Source organism: Capsicum annuum, chromosome 3, assembly GCF_002878395.1.
Source record: "Capsicum annuum cultivar UCD-10X-F1 chromosome 3, UCD10Xv1.1, whole genome shotgun sequence".
Classification (NCBI taxonomy): domain Eukaryota; kingdom Viridiplantae; phylum Streptophyta; class Magnoliopsida; order Solanales; family Solanaceae; genus Capsicum; species Capsicum annuum.
This window is the reverse complement of record NC_061113.1, coordinates 149,934,366-149,952,940: the sequence shown is the minus strand read 5'-3', so window position 1 is coordinate 149,952,940 and position 18,575 is coordinate 149,934,366.

The window sequence follows — 18,575 nt, the reverse complement described above, 5'->3', positions numbered from 1 at the left end:
GGTCTACTAGACTAACCTTGAAGCTTAAATGACTAATATGGAGGGTACTTAATAATGTCCAAGCTACACCTTCACTCCAAAGGTTATGCGATCGCTGTTAAATATAGTAATCCAACAAAGGTTGGGTTGAATACTAAGGGATTACGTGTAATCGTTGCTCTTAGCTTCGGTAATCAATGGGCCAAACTGGAAAAGTAAATGGAGGCTTTGAGTAGAAATTTTAAATAAGTGGTGAATATCAACTTTAGTTATAATTAGTTATAGGTAAACGCTCGAATTATGTTCCCCTTGGCTTCTCAACTATGTAGGCTTATTGTGCTTTATTGAACCAATCTGTTACCTTGCATGCAAAATCTGACAAGTTATGTACCATCTACAGTCTTATGGATGAGCAGATAGATTTCACCCTTTACTTTTTGAGTCTCGGGATGTCTCCTTACTAACCCCTTATCTTCATCCCAGTTAACTATTACACTTTGAGTCTCTAGTTATTAGATGGAAGCTAACTATCTTACTTAGATAATACCTAGGAGCATGGATTGACAGCTAAACATCAAATTACCATTGTAAATATCTTTTCCTAGTTACTACTCCTCTTTTGGAGTAAGTTCAATAATCTAGGCTAGATCCTAACATTAGAAACCACTAAGATATTTGTTAAATAGAAGATAATACAACGTGTGCATAGGTATCGATGTAGAACAATAATAAGACTTTCCCTACTTCGTGAATCTTCCAGGGTTTCAACAACCCTAGCTATGGATTTTTAGCCACTCATGTTTATAAAGTAATCAACAACATTCATGATTAAAAGCATAAGATGAAATCACAATAATCACAAGTAAAAACCCAAAACAATAACTGAATTAATCAACTGAAATCAATACAAGAGAATTCCAAGGGCAAAATCAAATCTCAGAATCAAAATATATTTGTAAGTATAAATAGTGCATAAATTCTATTAAAAACATATAAGGGGTATTTAAAGTACACGAGGAAACCCTAAAATCATAGCCTAAAATAAAAAGGACAAAAATGAATTGGTGACCAAATATGGTGTCCACAGACGGCCTGGCCTTGGTCGTATGTGACACATGCAGACTGAGGCTGGGTGCATGTGGCCACCATATGTGCTCGGACAAAAAAATCCTGCAGCATTGCCCTCTGGATTTTTTATTTCTGACACATGCTTTGCCCACATGTGTTATATGCGGTCCGCGTATTGACATAGGTAGGTGCCAAAGGTTTTTTTCCAGCTCTTTCACTCTCGGGATTATCTAGATCTTCAATTTCAGCACTTACCTTAGTCTCATATAGATCATATGTGCAATATGTGGTCCACATGTAGACATAGGTAAGTGTCAGGCCTTCCAACACTTGCTACCATGCATCAAATCCTCAACATTTATTTTATGCTTTGGTTGCATACAATCCGAAAGATTGATCAAATAAGTAGCCAAAAACACCATTTTTATCTTTTTTCACAAACTTATCATCCAAAACCTAGTTTTCTGCAAAACATACCCTATCTAACAAAACAATCTAAAAAATTTGCATATTTTCATAGTTTTAAATGCTGAACGTGCTATATTTCTATACCACCTCAACACCTTCAACTTAGAATGTTTGCATGTCCCTCTACAACAAAACAAAATAAAATAAAACATGATGCTTAACTAGTGTATTCTAGGCTATTCAAGGCAGTCATCAACATTTTAAGCTATTGCCTCAATACCCCCTCTTGTCTCACTTTTCAAAACCAACTGTGTATGAACACGAAGTACAACAATATGACATAATGGTAGCAAGGTATAAAATTAGATTAGCAATAGACAACCATGCATATGTATAAGTTACACTACCCAAACACGTTAGCAGCTAGCAATATGACTTAGGTGCCCTCTCGACAAATATTTCCCACTAACTTATATGAAATAATGCATGTCAGTATAGTGATAGTCAAGAGACAGTCACACTCAGAAGAGAAGTTATAATCAATGTGCATCAAATACAATAATATTACCCTTATTTTCTTCACCATAGTATTCAGATAGTCAAGTTAGGATCAGTATAGGACTTGTCTTGGCTTGTATTGTAGGCTCGTGGGCTGGTATGGTACATATGGACAGATCAAGTGACTAAGCCTCCTTGGCACTACACTAATCTTGGGGTCTCACTAATTAGCTAATTTTCACTTTATTTTCTTTCTTATTTCTCCCTTTATATTTTTAAAAACATTTAGGTTGGTGTGATCTTTTATTCTTTCTTTTTTACTTTTTTTTTTCATAATTTTTCTTTTCTTTTTCTTTTTTTCTTTTGCTACCACACTCAAACCTACGAACTCTTTTTTATTATTTTACCCTTCTACATACCTACTTTACATAAGTTGACCCTATGATAGCCATACTCAACTTAGGAAATTTGCCTGAGTTTAGGTGCATAACATCTAAGAAAGAATAGGCCAATATAGGTTATTACAACACAAATTGGAAGGAGATAGGTGAAATAAGAAAAATAGGCTATAATGATCAAAATAGGGATCAAGGGATATTATTTCTTATTATGAAGGTCATTTAGGCTACAAGTGGACTAAAATCAAAGATGGCCTATGATTCTTTCCTAAACGACTATCCTACAACCTAGGCAAGACTAACCAGGCATGTTTTGAATTCAACACACAAAGGGAACTATGTAGCATTTCACACACACATGCTTAGAGTTAATATTATAAATTACTACTTATTCGGTTCATACAATTGTTAGAAAGTGATTATCATGTACCTAATTCTAATGCCATAACAAGATCCATAATGTTCACATATACATACATTCACACAGTTTTAAAACACAATTTTTGGAGGGGTATCATTTTTCTCAAAAATCAATCAAAAACTTTACAACCATCCTAAATACTTAGAAATCTTCTAATTACACAAAAACACAACACAATACAAAATAAAACACAATATGAAACAAATTTTAATCAAGACATGCCGATTTTACAACCATATTATGGATGATAGAAAAAGAAGTATGGCAATAAATTATATACTCCACCCCTAACTAAAAACTGTGCACTATCCCTAATGTACTAAAATGATATAAAACAAATAGAATGAGGACATTCCTAGGATATACTAAGAGTTCGTGTATCTTGGGTTACCTCCCAAGTAGCGCCTAATTTATTGTTGCGGCACTACTCAGTTCCCTTGGCTACTCAGACTTCGCCAAGGTCAAGATCAACATAAAATTTTACTTCCTCTAGGTTTCTATGTAGTGTTTCACTCACTTCCTATTTCCCTTGAACGAGATCTCACCGTCATGCCTTATATCTATAGCACCATGTAGGAATACCTTAACCATAGTGAATGTTCCAGTCTACCTAGATTTCAACTTGTCAGGAAACAAGCAAAGTTTTAAATTATATAAAAATACCAAATCACCAAGTTTGAATACTCATTTCTCGATCTTTTTGTCATGATAGAACTTTATTATTTCTTTGTATATGGTCGAGATCTCATAAGCACGAAGTCATAATTCATACAGCTTATTTAGCTTGCTCAACCTCAAGTTTGCTGCATCATGCCACGCAAATTTATCCTTTTCAACGCTCATAGTGCCTTCTGCTCAAGCTTAATCAGTAAATGGCATGCCTTTCCATATATAAGTTGATATAGGGAGGCACCTATGCAGGTTTTATAGGTTGTCAGGTAGGCCCATAATACATCATCTAATTGTATAGACCACTTAGTCTATTTGGAATTCAAAGTTTTTGCTAAGATGGACTTTATTTCTCTATTAGAGACCTCAACTTACCCATTCGTCTGAGCTTTTTAAGGAGTTGCCACCTTATTTCTTACACCATATCTATCAAGTAGGGCTCTAAACAAGTAGTTGCAAAAGTGAGACACACATCATCGCTAATTGCACGGGGATTTCCAAATCGAGAAAAAAAATTTCTTCAAAAAGGCAGTGACACTTCTATGTTTATTGTATTGGAGTGCAACTGCCCCCACCCATTTCTACGCATAGTCAACCGCTACTAGAATATATCTCATGCCATAGGAGCTCAAAAATAGGCCCATGAAATTTATCCCCCACACATCAAACAACTCCAACTCTTAAAAAGGTGTCATGAGGAGTTCATGGCATCGTGAAACATTGCCATGATGCTGACATTAGTCACAGGCTTGCACAAAATCATGAACCCCCTTATAGATTGTAGGACAGTAAAACCCATACTATAGAATTTTATGGGCTCTGTGAGTACCACTATGGTAACCCCTAACTGGTGATGAATGACAAGCTTATAAAATGTTCATTATCTCAATATCTAGGATATACCTCCAAATTACACCATCTGCACAAACCCTAAACAAGTATGGCTCATCCCAAAATAACTTTCTTACTTCATGGTTGAATATTCTTTGTTACTGGAAGGATAGATTTTCTGGGATGGAATCGCTTGCCAAAGAGTTTGTAAAGTCAGAAAACTAGGGTATTAGGACTTGAGATTCTTCTAAAATTTGCTCATTTAGAAATATATCATCTATATCAATATTATCCCTTAGTATCTTTATTGCCTCATCCTTAAGTTTGGATAAGTGATCTGTAACCTGATTTTTTGTCCCTTTCATGTCCTTTACTTCAAAATTAATCTCCTATAATAAGAGAACCCAAAAAATTAATCTTGGTTTGGCATATTTTTTCGATATCAGGTACCTCAAGGCTGCATGGTCGGTGTGAACTATAACCTTAGTCCCAGTCAAATAAGATAAAAAAATTTCAAAGGAAAAAACTACTAAAAGCAACTCTTGCACCGTAAATGTATAATATTAAATCCTTAATAGCAGAGTAAATGAGATGCAATATCTTCTCTCTTCTTTTTCCTAGGACAACATCCAAGGCCACTATACTTGTATCACACATGACCTCAAAAAGTGCAGACTAGTCAGGAGACCTAATAATAAACACCACAATCAACTTCTCTTTTAGCCATGTGAAAGCCTTAAGACATGCATCATCAAACACAAATTTTACCTCTTTCTATAAAAGTTTGCATAGAGGATTTGCAATTTTAGAGAAGTCCTTGCTGAACCTCCTATAAATGCTTGCATGACCCAGAAAACTTCATATTCCTCTACCTGACACTAGCAACGATAATTTTTCAATTACCTTAATCATAACTTTATCACCCTCAATAACATGTTTGGAGATCTTGTGCCCTAGCACTGTACCCTCTTTCACAATAAAGTGGTACTTTTCCTAGTTCAGTACCAAATTGCACTCTTTATATATTTATAGTGCATTATACAAATGAGCCAAACAACCATCGAATGAGTCACCAACCACTAAAAAGTCATCCATGAATACTTCAATCGTGTCTTCCACCATATCAAAGAATATGGACATCATATATGTCTACAAAGTAAAAGGCGCATTGCATAACCCACACGTCATCCTCTTGAATGCAAAAGTCCTATAGGGGTAGGTGAATATAGTCTTGTGTTGGTCTTTAGAAGTAAGCATGATTTGATTGTAACCTGAGTACCCATAAAAAAAATACTAACCCATGCCTTCTCATCTATCTAGCATCTGATCCATGAACAACATAGGGAACTATTCCTTTTGTGTCCACTTGTTTAGCATTCTATAATACATGCAGACTTTTCAACTAGTTACTGGCCTCGTCGGTATAATTTACACTTTTCATTAGGAACCACTGTGATCCTCCATTCTTTTGTACTCATTGCTCGAGCTTACCCACTTTCTGTCTCCAATAGGGTAAAATACCCTAGCATCTAACCACTCGATTATTTCCTTTCTTACCACCTCCTATATAAGAGGGTTTAGTCTTTGTGATGCATAATACTGGGAATGTTATCTGGCTCAAGCAGTATATTGTGTGTACATATACCTGGTGGAATCCCCATAATGTTAGCAATGCTCCACCTAATAGCTCTCTTGAATTTCTACAGCACCGAAGTCAAATCTTCCATTTTACTCCTACCAAATCTGTCGCAATAATCATCAGTAAGTTATTATTGTCCCCTAAGAATACATAGTTCAAATAAGATTAGAGGGCCTTCAATTCCAATACTCATGGGTCCTTAATATATGGTTTTGTATGAGGTGTGGTTCTGTTCTTCAATTCAAGACCCAGCTTCTTAGGGGCATATTTATAAGAACAAATGCCATATAGAGCATTAACCAACTCATTATATTCATCTATCCCATCACTCTCAAAGTTCAAAATTATTGTTGTTAATGATTCTAACTTTAATCATTCTTCAACAGGTATATCCAATACAACCATGCCATTATCTATAACGTTTATCACCACTACTCTTATATCATCTGGCTACTGTACTGTTATGCATATATATAATACTATTTGCTCGTTATTCAATTTTAAGGTGATCTCCTACAAATCTATATCAATCAACACCCGACCAGTAGACAAGAAGGGTCTACCAAAGATAATTGGAGCTTAGGCATCCACTTCAATGTCTGAAATTATTAAATCTGCCGAATAGGCGAATGATGCCATCCTTACTTCTACGTCGTGCAAAATACCCATTGGATCCTGTACAAATGAATCAACCATTAAAAACTTTGCCAATGTAGGCTTGAGTTCTCCTAACCCTAACACCTTGTATATCACTAACGATATTATATTTATTCTAACTCCGCAATCACATAGACCGTAATTAATATCCAAAGGCTTGATAGAATATGGGATGGTGACTGTACCTAGGTCCCTCTCATTTTATATTGATTGTGCATGAGAAATCATGCTAAAATATTGCACTTTATCTTTGAGCTCATCTCCAACCCATCGTCACCTTAATCACTCTCAAAATCAAAATCACTACAAGTTAGCTTCTCAAACTCATCTTCAGGTGGCTTATCAATAACAATATTATTCTTCTTTGGCTCATTTGTAGTGGTCAAAAAATGATCACAAAGTGGGGAGCCACTCCTAGTGTTAATAGACAGACAATGAAAAAGTGTTGGAAGATTCTGCATAGTGTCACTAGGAAGGGTAACTGATTATTTTTGAGCTATAGTGGTAGAGATTTACCCATACTACTACTCTAACTACCTGATAGAAGTTGCATGTGACTCAACCTTTTTGGACAAAATATCAGCCTTAAGTTCTTTTAGGAAAGTTTCTAGGCTCTCTTGGCCCTTTATCAGCTTAGACAATATTTCTTCTATACTTGATTCTGCATCTCGTATGCCAGGTGGAATGTATTTACCACTATCATCATAATAGTTTTGACCTAGGTTTCATATCTAACTCAGACTCATGAACTTTAGAGACGGCACCCTGTGCCCCTACTACATTAGAATTTGTAGAATTTATTATTACAAATTATTTGGCAAACCCACCAATATCATACTTAATAGTGAAATCTCCTAAGCTACATCATCCTTAATTACTCTTCACTCACCGGAAGTTTTAATGGAATAAATATCAGAACCTCTCTCAACCTCTTGAGTTTGACACTCTTGATTAGTTAATAATATATGATCCATAATACTCAAAGCTATCTCCCATTATAATATCATAAAGGCTCCTCTAGAGATAGTTTCTACCATAGCTCTAGAATTGATAGTCAGGGCTCAATAGAATATCTCCAATAAGCTTGTTCTTAAACTTGAACTATGTCTCAAACATAGATTCTAATTGCAGCTGCCAGAAATTATAAATCTCATTCTTTAGCTATAATCCTCTAGATAGAGGAAAGAATCTATTCAAGAATTTTCTATATAACTCGTACCATGCATTGATAGATCCTATTAGAAGTTCCCCAGCCATAAGGATGTGTCTACGGTAAGCAATAAGGGAAACAAGCACAATCAAAGTGCCTCCTGATCTACCCCAGGTATGGTATATGAAGTGCAGATCCCTATAAAATTTGCTAGATGTATGTTTTCATCATCCGTAGGCTACCTTGCAGATACACCCTTAAATTACAAGAGCTGGATCATAGCATTAGAGATATTAAAATTGACATCAGGGCACAAGATAGGATGAAAAATAGCTTCAGTCTCTTCTGTCTCAATATATCAAAGATCTTCTTCATCATCTACATATGGCTACACTTACTGATATGATGGGGTTACTTGAGAAATTCCTTCTCTAGCTCTGTTCTATTTCCACCAAGTGCTACTCGGTAGTTTGTTTTCTATCTTTGCTCAGCTAGCTCTACCTCTTAGCTATCTACGAAACTTCTTATATATCTCTCCACTATTTAGTGGCTTGTGATAAAAGAACACCCGTCTACTGAACAACAATACCTTAAATTTTTTAGCAGAAGAGGAAGGCACATCATCATGAGCCCTATTAGGAATATCATTTCTTTTCTATTCTATCATCCTACTAAGTGTTTGTAGGATCCTTTATAGATTCAGTTTCACTGGGAGTAAGGGATTTACCATACTTTATGTATTAGGTATGCACCGGCATATACCCAACTAAGAACAAAGACAAAAAAAAAACTTGAAAACTGCAACAACTTTTATTCAGAAATGAACACCATATTCCTTGACAATGGAGGAAGAATTTGATAATTTCCAAGCTACACCTTCACTTTGAAGGTTATGCGGTCGCTACCAAATATAGTAACCCAACAAACGTTGGGGTCCAATCCCAAGGGAATATGTGGAATCGTGGATCTTATCTGTTGTAATCAATGTGCTGAATTGGAAAAGTAAATAGGGGTGTTTGAGTAGTAATATCAAATAGGTGGAAAATATCAAATTCAGTTATAATTATTTATAGGTGACTAATAGGGTTGTATTTCCCTTAGCTTCTCAACTCTCCAGGCTTATCATGCTTTATTGAACCATCCCAATACATTGTATGCAGAATCTTATAAGTTATGTACCATATCTAGTATTTTGGATGAGCAAATAGATTTTAACCTTTACCTTTTGAGTCTCAGGATGTCGCCTTACTAACCCTTATCCTGATCCTAGTTAACTATTACCTTTTGAGTCTCTAGTTATTAGATGAAAAGATCATAGATCAATAACTAAACTTCAAACTATGATGTAATTATCTTTTCCTAGCCACTAATCCTCTTTTGGAGTAAGTAGGAACAATCTAGGTGGGATCCTAATATTTACAACCGCTAAGATGTTTGTTAAAATGAATAAAATACGATGCATGCATGAGTAATGGTTCAGAACAATAATAGCACTTCCCCTACTTCATCAATCTTCTAGGGTTTCCATAACCCTTATTAAGGATTTTTAGCCACTCATGCTTGTGATTTAATTAACAACATTAATGATCGAAACAAAAGATGAAATAACAATAATCACAAAAAAAACCCAAAACAGTAACTGAATTAATCAACTAAAACTAGTACAAGAGACTTTCAAAACCAAAATCAAATCTCAGAATAAAAATATGTTTCTAAGTATCAAGAGTGCATAACTTGTAATGAAAACACAAATGGGGTATTTATAGTACATGAGGAAACCCTAGAATCAAAGTTCGAACAAAAAAGGATAAAAAAAGGTCAGTGAGCACACGTGGTGTCCACATGCGGCTTGAGGATAGGCGCATGTGGTCGCCATATGTGCTCACACAAAAATTCCTTTAGCTCTACCCTTGGGATTTTGGACATCTGACACATGCGTTTTTACGTGCGGTGCATATGTGCTAATACGGTCTGCATGTTGACATAGGTAGGTGCCGAAAGTTCTTTTTAGCTCTTTCACTCTTTGGATATTAAATTCCAACACTTACCTTAGTCTTATATGGACCACATATACTACATGTGGTCCATATGTAGGCATAGGTAAGTGCCAGGCCTTTTAACACTTACAACCAAGCTTTAAATCCTCAACACTAATCACATGCTTTGGTTACATACAATCTGGAAAGTGTCATAGCCCAAAACACCATTTTTTTTTTTTTTCATAAACTTAGCATCCAAAACCTAATTTTTTTCAAAACATACCCAAACTGCATTATATCTAACAAAACAATCTAAGAAACTTGCATATTTTCATAGTTTTAAGAATCTATAGTGCTATATTTTTATTGCACATCATTACCTACCCTAAGAACCATTGCCTCTAAATAGGGAGCTACTACAACTCGCATTAAACCTACCCTGATATTACAACCTCTTATCGCTGCCCTCTTTAACCTCGCGATACATCTCCTTTATAAGTTGAGCATAATCAAAAACCTCAGCAAAAGACCTACTTGCAATAACTAAAGACTAAGTAGATATATGAAGAGGAAGTCTCAATCATCAAACAAAGCAACAAACCCTATTATACTTACTATTCAGAATAAAAGTAGTATGCCTAGACAACTCATAAAAAAGAGCCTCATACTCCATATCCATCATGAAGACCTGCTCTAAGTTCAAGAAATGATCCCTCAAATGATACTTAAGGATATGAGGCATGAATATCTCCAACAAGATCTTAGAGAACTAGGCCCATGTAAAAGGTGAAGATCAAGATGGACTAGAATTAAGATGACCTCTCCACCAAGGCTGAGCTTCCAATTCTAATAGAAAAGTAGTGTAATCTACACCATGAATCTCAAATGGGCCTAAATTACGAAGCCTATCCGCATAAGCAATCAAAAAATCATATACATCCTTATTTGATGCACCAAAAAACCTAGGCAAAGCTAATTTAAAAAATATACCCACTTTTTTTGCTCCTCGACAGACATATCAGGCTTAGAAACCATTAGTTGAGCAACTAACAGCTAAAAAACCACCAATATAGTAGAGACATTAAGTCTAGGAGCCGCAGCTATAGGTTGTGTCCCCACCATAGTACCACTCTGATATGTACACTGTGCAACATCAAATGGTGAACCACCAACCAACCATATAATTTGAAATAAAGAATCCTTGAGCACTATATAAGGAACAAATAATGATGGATCCTAGGCTAGTCCTAGCCTACCACTGGCTACGGAGAAACAATTTTTGGATCAGGAGTGGGAATAAGGCCTATTAAAGAATAGCACCCCAGAATTTTGTCCTTTGAAAATTTTAAGGTTTGAGCTTACTTCCCCAACTGCAACTTACCTAATGAGTTATGAAGACTCTATATATGAGTCGTAGTGCCCCGATCATTGGGTGACCAGTGTAGGCACCAAAGTTTCTATCCCATGTACGATTAAGACTATATGAGTCATGGTGAGATATTATGATTTGTAGTGTAGGATTCATAGTCTCACCAATGTAGTGGTCCCTTATTTCTATTATGGCTACGATTGGACCCTCTAAGTCATAATATGGGACTTAGAGTCATAAGGTACAACTTGTAGGGTCAATAGTTGTGGTGAATTTGGACACTGCATCATAAGGTGACCCATAATGATTTGGTAATAATTTTTCAATGTTTTTATTAAGAGAACTTTTGTCAATTTCTTCTTTCCCTACTTAGAGCCCACGTCCATAAAATACCAAAAAATAATTTATTTTCATTCTTTATCATAATCAAATGCACTCTTAAACTCTCTTAAATCCCTAAGCCCAGAGCAAGCTAGGGATTCTCAAGATTAATCATTTAGAGCTTCCAAGTGGCGATTTCTCTCTGATATTATGATTCACTCAATCATGTACCTCTCCCCTTAAACTAGTTTTACTTAAAGCATGTGTGTAAATAGTTGTTCATATGGATTTGAATATGGGTTTTGATATGGATTAAGGGTCTTAGAATGAATGTTACTTGAATTGTATTCTCATTATTTTATATGCATTGTTATGTTCTATCAATAGTTTTTAAACTAATTAGGTGCATGGGTATGGGAAATGGAAAAGTGGGTTGAGGCATTCCCCCAATTTAATGATTTTGGGTAGGAATTTAGTTTTGGAAATTGTGTTCTCTCAACCCACTTGTTTAGTTGGATTTCCATTATGGTTAGTCACATGATTTGTCTTACTTCCCTAAACTATTGCATTGCATATATGGCTAAATGAATAAAAAGGGTTTTGAAGGCCTTGTGGCCATGTTTTGATTTTAAATTACCTAATGAACAAAGGTGGTCATGGCCTTTCCCCAACTTGATTTAATGAAAAAACAGTTGTGGTATTTCTCCAACTTAATTTAATGAACAAAGAGAGTTGTGGCATTACCCCAAGTTGGTATAACATAAGTTATCTAATCTAATGGTATGATGATATCTATGGTTGATGCCTTATGAATAATTTCCTGGGTAAATAGATGGGTTATGTTTGAAACTTGTTTTAATTGGGCTTAAATGGGGTTGTGTAGCAAGGCCATGAAGGTATAGGTCACAGGGGGACCGATACTAGAAACTCACCTTTGCTGGATTGAGGGTTGGTTTTGATAACCGTGTGCTTGGGTCACACTATATATATTTGTATCTTAGTTTGACGTGAGGTTAGGGAATTCCCTGTTCTTTCTTAGATATCTCTAGTTCGTGCGGCTAACACACACTGGGGCCCTTTCAACATGGGAAGTTAGGCCCATATTGCTCGTGTGTATTTGTATGATGGTTGAGCTACACAGTATCCACAAAGTCGTGTCAAATCAAGTCTCTTATATCGGCGTGTAGCATGCCACACTTATAAGGGAGAGGCTATGGGTTATTTAGGCATGTTTCCCCTTTCTTATGATCAATATTTTGGGCTATAAAGTCTAAGGTGTTGAAATCTCCCCAAATTCTATTTGTTCATATTTTAGATCATGCCTCCTTGAATATTTGATGCTCATGGAAAATCCTCTATCCTACCTAAGTACAATATGGATGGAACTCATTCTACTTATGGAGTAAGGCCTAATCTAGGGCTCCTTCTCCTGACTGCCTACTTAAAGTTCCACCAGTCCCTACCAATCATCCTCTAGCTTCTTATGGTGATGATGTTCATGCCCCACTACCCCAAGAAGACATTTCTAATGCCAAATTTTATCGATCTATTCATCTACTAACTCAGTTGCTGACTTTTTAGTTAGTTCTATTGCGCTATCTTCTGAGGTCACTAGAGTTGGCTGGTTTATGAGATTAAATTCTTCAACCATTACAAACTCTAAGGTTGAGGAGGATCCTTAGGAGTTTGTTGATTAAATAGGGAAGTTATTCAGGGTGATGCATGCTACTAATGTGGTGGGTGTGGATTTTATCGCATATTAGTTAAAGGATGTGGCATACCGATGGTATAAGGAGTGGGAGTAATCAAGGGGTAATGATGCTAAGCAAGCTATATGGGAGGAATTTTTTGGTGCTTTTATTGATCGCTTCTTTCCTTAGGAGTTAAGGAAGGCTAAAGCTAAGGAGTTTTTAAACTTATAACAGGGAAGGATGACTATAAAAAAATATGCCTTGATGTATGATCAATTGTCTCTCTATGCTCTGTAGTTGGTATCTAGCATGAGGGTAAGAATTAATAAGTTTTCTTTACGTTTATCTTTAGACTTTATGCTATAGTGTAAGGCAGAGATGTTGAACTATGACATGGATATCTCTAGGCTAGTGGCGTATATGTAACATACTGAAGATGAAAAAAAATAAGCAGAAATAGGAGAAAGGCAGAGTAAGAAATTTTGATATCCAACCAAGGCGGAGGCCAACAAAGTAGTGGTAGAAATGATAGACTATGGGAAAGAAGAAGGCATAGGGAAATTCTGGTTCCTATTCTATAGCTAGTTCTCCTTATCCTTAGTCATCTAACGATTATCACTTTAAGGATGATAGTTGGTTTAAGACACAAGGTGCCCAAAACTATATTAGTGGAGCTCAGTGAACTCCATCGTATCCTTCTACCAACTTCTATAGATAGATGCACTGTGATTTTTGAGATAATGGGAGGAATAAGTGTTTAAGATATGGCAAGCCTAGTCATAGTCTGAGGAATTGTTTGTTAGAAAATATTTCTACTAGAGCTAATAAGGTTCTGATTTCTACTTCTTTGTCTCTAACATCAAAAAGTGCTACATCTAGTACCTACATTGGTTGGAATCATCTTTATGCTCTTGCTACCCTTCATAAAGTTAAGGCATATCCTGATGTTGGTACTGCTATACTACAACTTTTCTCTTATGATGTGTTCTGTTTATTTGATTTAGGGTCTAACTTTTCTGATGTAACCCCTTATGTGGCTTTTTATTTTCATTTTGATCCTGACTTGATTTCTGATCCCTTCTTTGTGTCTACCTTAGTGGGTGGTACTATTATGGCTAGAAGGGTTTATGGGGGTTGTGTGGTATCTAGCTATTATTGGGAGACCTTGGTGGATTTGATAGAGTTGTATATGTTTGATTTTGATATGACATTGGGGATAGATTGGCTTTCTTTTACTATGCTTCTCTAGATTGTCGGACCCAGGGGGTCTTTTTCTAATTCCCAAATGAACCGATACTTATGTAGGAAGGGAGTTCCCTAGTACTTAAGGGATGGTTTTTTTTCATATCTTAGAGCTCGAAAGTTGATTTCCAAAGGGTGTCTATACCATCAAGTCTGGGGTTAGAAATTCTAGTTCTACGGTTCTCTCTTCAATAGGTTTTCTAAAGTGTTACCTAATGATCTTCCTGGTATTCCTCCCAAAATAAAAATAGACTTTGGGATTGATCTTCTATCAAATACCCATCCAATCTCTGTTCCTCCTTATAGAATGGCTCTAGCTGAGTTGAATGAAATTAAAGAGCAGTTAAAGAATTTTCTTGATAAGGGTTTTATCCATCCTAGTATTTCTTTGTGGGGTTCCCCTATGATCTTTATGCATAACAAGGATGGTTCCCTTTGGGTATGTATAGATTATTAGCAACTGAATAAGGTGATGATGAAGAATAAGTACCCTTTTCCTAGGATTGATGATCTCTTTGACTAGCTTCAGGGTGCTAAATACTTTTATAAGATTGATCTTCGATTGTGGTATCATCAGTTGAAGATTAGGGAGGCGAATATACCTATAAATTCCTTCCAAACCTGATATAGTCATGATAAGTTTCTAGTGATGTCGTTCGTATTGACTAATGCTCTAGCTGCATTTATGAACTTCATAAATTGGATATTTATATAGTTCTTGGATTTATTCATAAATGGGTTTACTAATGACATTTATGTATATTCTAATAGTGAGAAGGATCATGCCAATCACCTTCGAGTAGTGTTACAAACTCTTAAGGATCTACAGTTGTATGCTAAGTTTGAAGAGTTCGAGTTTTCATTGAATGTTGTGACCTTTCTAGGTGATGTTGTGTCCTGTGAGGGGATCATGGTGGATCCATAGAAAGTTGAGGTGGTAAAGAAGTGTCCTAGACCCATGACTCCAATAGACATTGGCCAGGTATTGTAGGATATTTATACAATGTTTTTCATCTATTGCTTCTTTGTTGACTAAGTTGACTCAGGAAAAGGTAAAGTTTGTTTAGTCTGATGCTTGAGATGATGGTTTCTAAAAGCTAAAGGATAAGTTAACTTTTGCTCTAATTTTGATCTTGCTCAAGGGTACTGATAGATTTGTTGTTTATTGAGATGCATCATGTGCGGGACTAGGTTGTGTATTGATGCAACATAGTAAGGTTGTTGCCTATGCTTCTAGGCAACTGAAATTTCATGAAAGGAATTAATCGACTCATGATTTGGAATTAGTGGCTGTTATGTTTACTTTGAAGATTTAGCATTATTGCATATGTAGGGTTGATGTTGATATCTATTCAGATCACAAAAACTTACATTATGTATTCACCCAGTAGAAGTTAAATCTCAGGCAAAGGATATTACTTGAGTTGCTCAAAGACTATGACATGATTCTTCATTACAATCCAGGTTAAGATAATGTGGCTGTTAATTTTCTTAGCAGGTTGTCTATGGGTAGATTGTCTCACATGGATTAGGAAAAGACGAAATTTGAGAAGGATATTTACCGGTTGGCTAATCTTGGAGTTCATCTTTTAGATTTTGAGGATGGAGGTATATTGTACAAGAGGAGGTGAAGTCATCTCTTTGTGCAGAGGTAAAGGAGAAATAGATTTTTGACCCTATTATGATATATATTAAGGCTGAGGTGGGTCAGCAAAAGATCATTGAATTTGACAAAGGTGGAGATTGTATCTTGATGTACCAAGGTAGGTTTATGATAAATAGTTTTGATGATTCTCATGAGTTGAGGTATATAGTTCATCCAGGCTCAACAAAGATATTTCATAACCTAAAGTAGGTTTATTGGTGGAATGAAAAAAATAAGGATGTGGCTAACTTTGTGGTTAAATGTATGGTGTGTCAACAAGTGAAGGTTGAGCACTTGAGGCCTGACAGCATATCTAGAAAGGTTGAGTTTCCTATGTTGAAGTGGTAGGTGATCAATATAGACTTTATTATGGGCCTTTCGCACTCTCGACATCAACATGATTTAATTTGGGTCATCATGGATAGGATGACTAAGTCAACTCATATTTTACCCATGAGGACTATTTTAACTAGACAGGATAATGTGAAGTTTTTTATTCAGGAGATCATCAAATTGAATGATGCTCTAGTTTCCATCATTTTGGATCGAGGTATGTAGTTATCTTCTTGTTTTTGGGGTTTGATTTAGAAGGGCTTGGGAACATGGGTGAACCATAGCACCGCATTCCACCCTCAGACAGATGAACAAACAAAAAGGACTATTCAGACTTTGGAAGATATGCTAAGGGCCTGTGTGATAGATTTAGGTGGTAATTGGGTGGATTATTTTCCTCTTATCGAATTTATGTATAAAAAAAGTTATCATTCTAGCATTAGGATAGCTCCTTTTGAAGCTCTTTAAGGTAGAAGGTGTAGATTTCCTATAGGTAGTTTGCGATTTATGAGACTAGGTTATTCTATTCAGACTTGGTCTAACAAGGTATGGAGAAGGTGAAGGTTATTTGGGATAGACTTAAAACTGCTCAGAGCCACCAAAAGTCCTATGCGTATGTAAGGCAAAAAGAGTTCGAGTTTGAGGTTGGTAATTAGGTGTTCTTAAAGGTATCTCCTATGAAGGTAGAGATAAGATTTGGGAAGAAGTGGAAGATCAGTCCCCCGTATATGGATCCATACTCAATTTTGAAGAGAGTGGGTAATATTGTTTATGAGTTGAATTTGCCTTCAAGTTTGGGTTCATTTATCTAATTTTTCATGTTTCAATATTGAATAAGTGTGTAGGTGATCCCTCTTCGGTTATGCCTATTGAGAGTGTTGGTATTTCAGATTCCTTGTCTTTTGAGGAAGTCCCGATGGAGATTTTGGATAAACAAGTTCGTCATTTGAGGACTAAGAATATGTTTTCAGTAAAGGTTCTGTGGAGGAACCAAAATATTAAAGAAGCTACTTGGGAAGCTGAAAAGGACATGAAGTCCAGATATCCATTCTTGTTCCCGAAATTAGACAATCTTGCTTGACGTATGTGTTTTCCCAATCATCTTTGTTTTCTTCCTCTGTTAAAGGAAATAATGGATGTGTTTTGGTCTTAGAATCATGCTAAGGGATTCTTTTACTAATCACTCAAGGATGAATGATCTTGGGGGGGGGGGGGGGGGGGGGGGGGGGGGAAGAGAATGTAACAACCCAAAATTTTGAGGTTTGATCTTACTGCTCCAGCTACGACTTACCTAACAAGTAGTAGTTCCCCAATCATAGGGTGACTAGTGCAGATACCAAAGTTTCTATCTGAGGTATGATTAAGACAATACGGGTTGTGGTGGGATATTACATGTCGTATAATGGGATTCATAATCTCATTAGTGTAGTGATCCCTTATTTCTATTATTGCTAGAATTGGACCCTATGAGTCATAATGTAGGACTATAAGTCATAAGGTACAACTCATAGGGTCAATAGTTAGGGTGCTTTGGGACACTTCTCAGACTATGAGTCATACGGATAACTCATAGTCTATCGTTACGAGTTGTAAGGTTACCTATAATAGCTGGGCAATAATTTTCTGTGCTTTTATTAAGGGATCTTTGGTCAATTCCCTATTTCCCTACTTAGACACCATGTCTATAACATACCAAAAAGAGGTTATTTCCACCACTTGTCATAATCAAACTCACTCTTAAAATCTCTCAAATCCCTAAGTCAAGAGCAAGCTAGGGTTTCTCAAAGTTGATCATTTAGAGTTTCTAAGTGGTGATTTCTCTCTGTAATTGTGATACTTTTAGGGATGTACATCTCCCCTTAAACTAGCTTTAATTAAAATATGTGTTTAAATGGCTGTTCATATGGATTTGAATATGGGTTGAGGCTTTTTGAATGAAAGTTACTTGAATTGAATTCACATGGTTTTATATGCATTGTTTATGGTTTATCAATAGTTTTTTAACTAATTGGGTGCATGGGTATATGAATTAGAAAAGAGGGTCGATGCATTCCCTTAATTTGATGATTTTGGTTTGGAATTTGATTTTGGAAATTGTGCTCCCTCAACTAACTTGCATAGTTTGATTTTAATTATATTTAATCATATGATTTGGCTTACTTCCCTAACCTATTTCATTGCATAAATGTTTAAGTGGATAAAAAGGGTTTTGAAGGCCTTGTTGGCCATGTTTTTATTTTAAACTTAATTTAATAAAAAAAGGGGGGTCGTGGCATT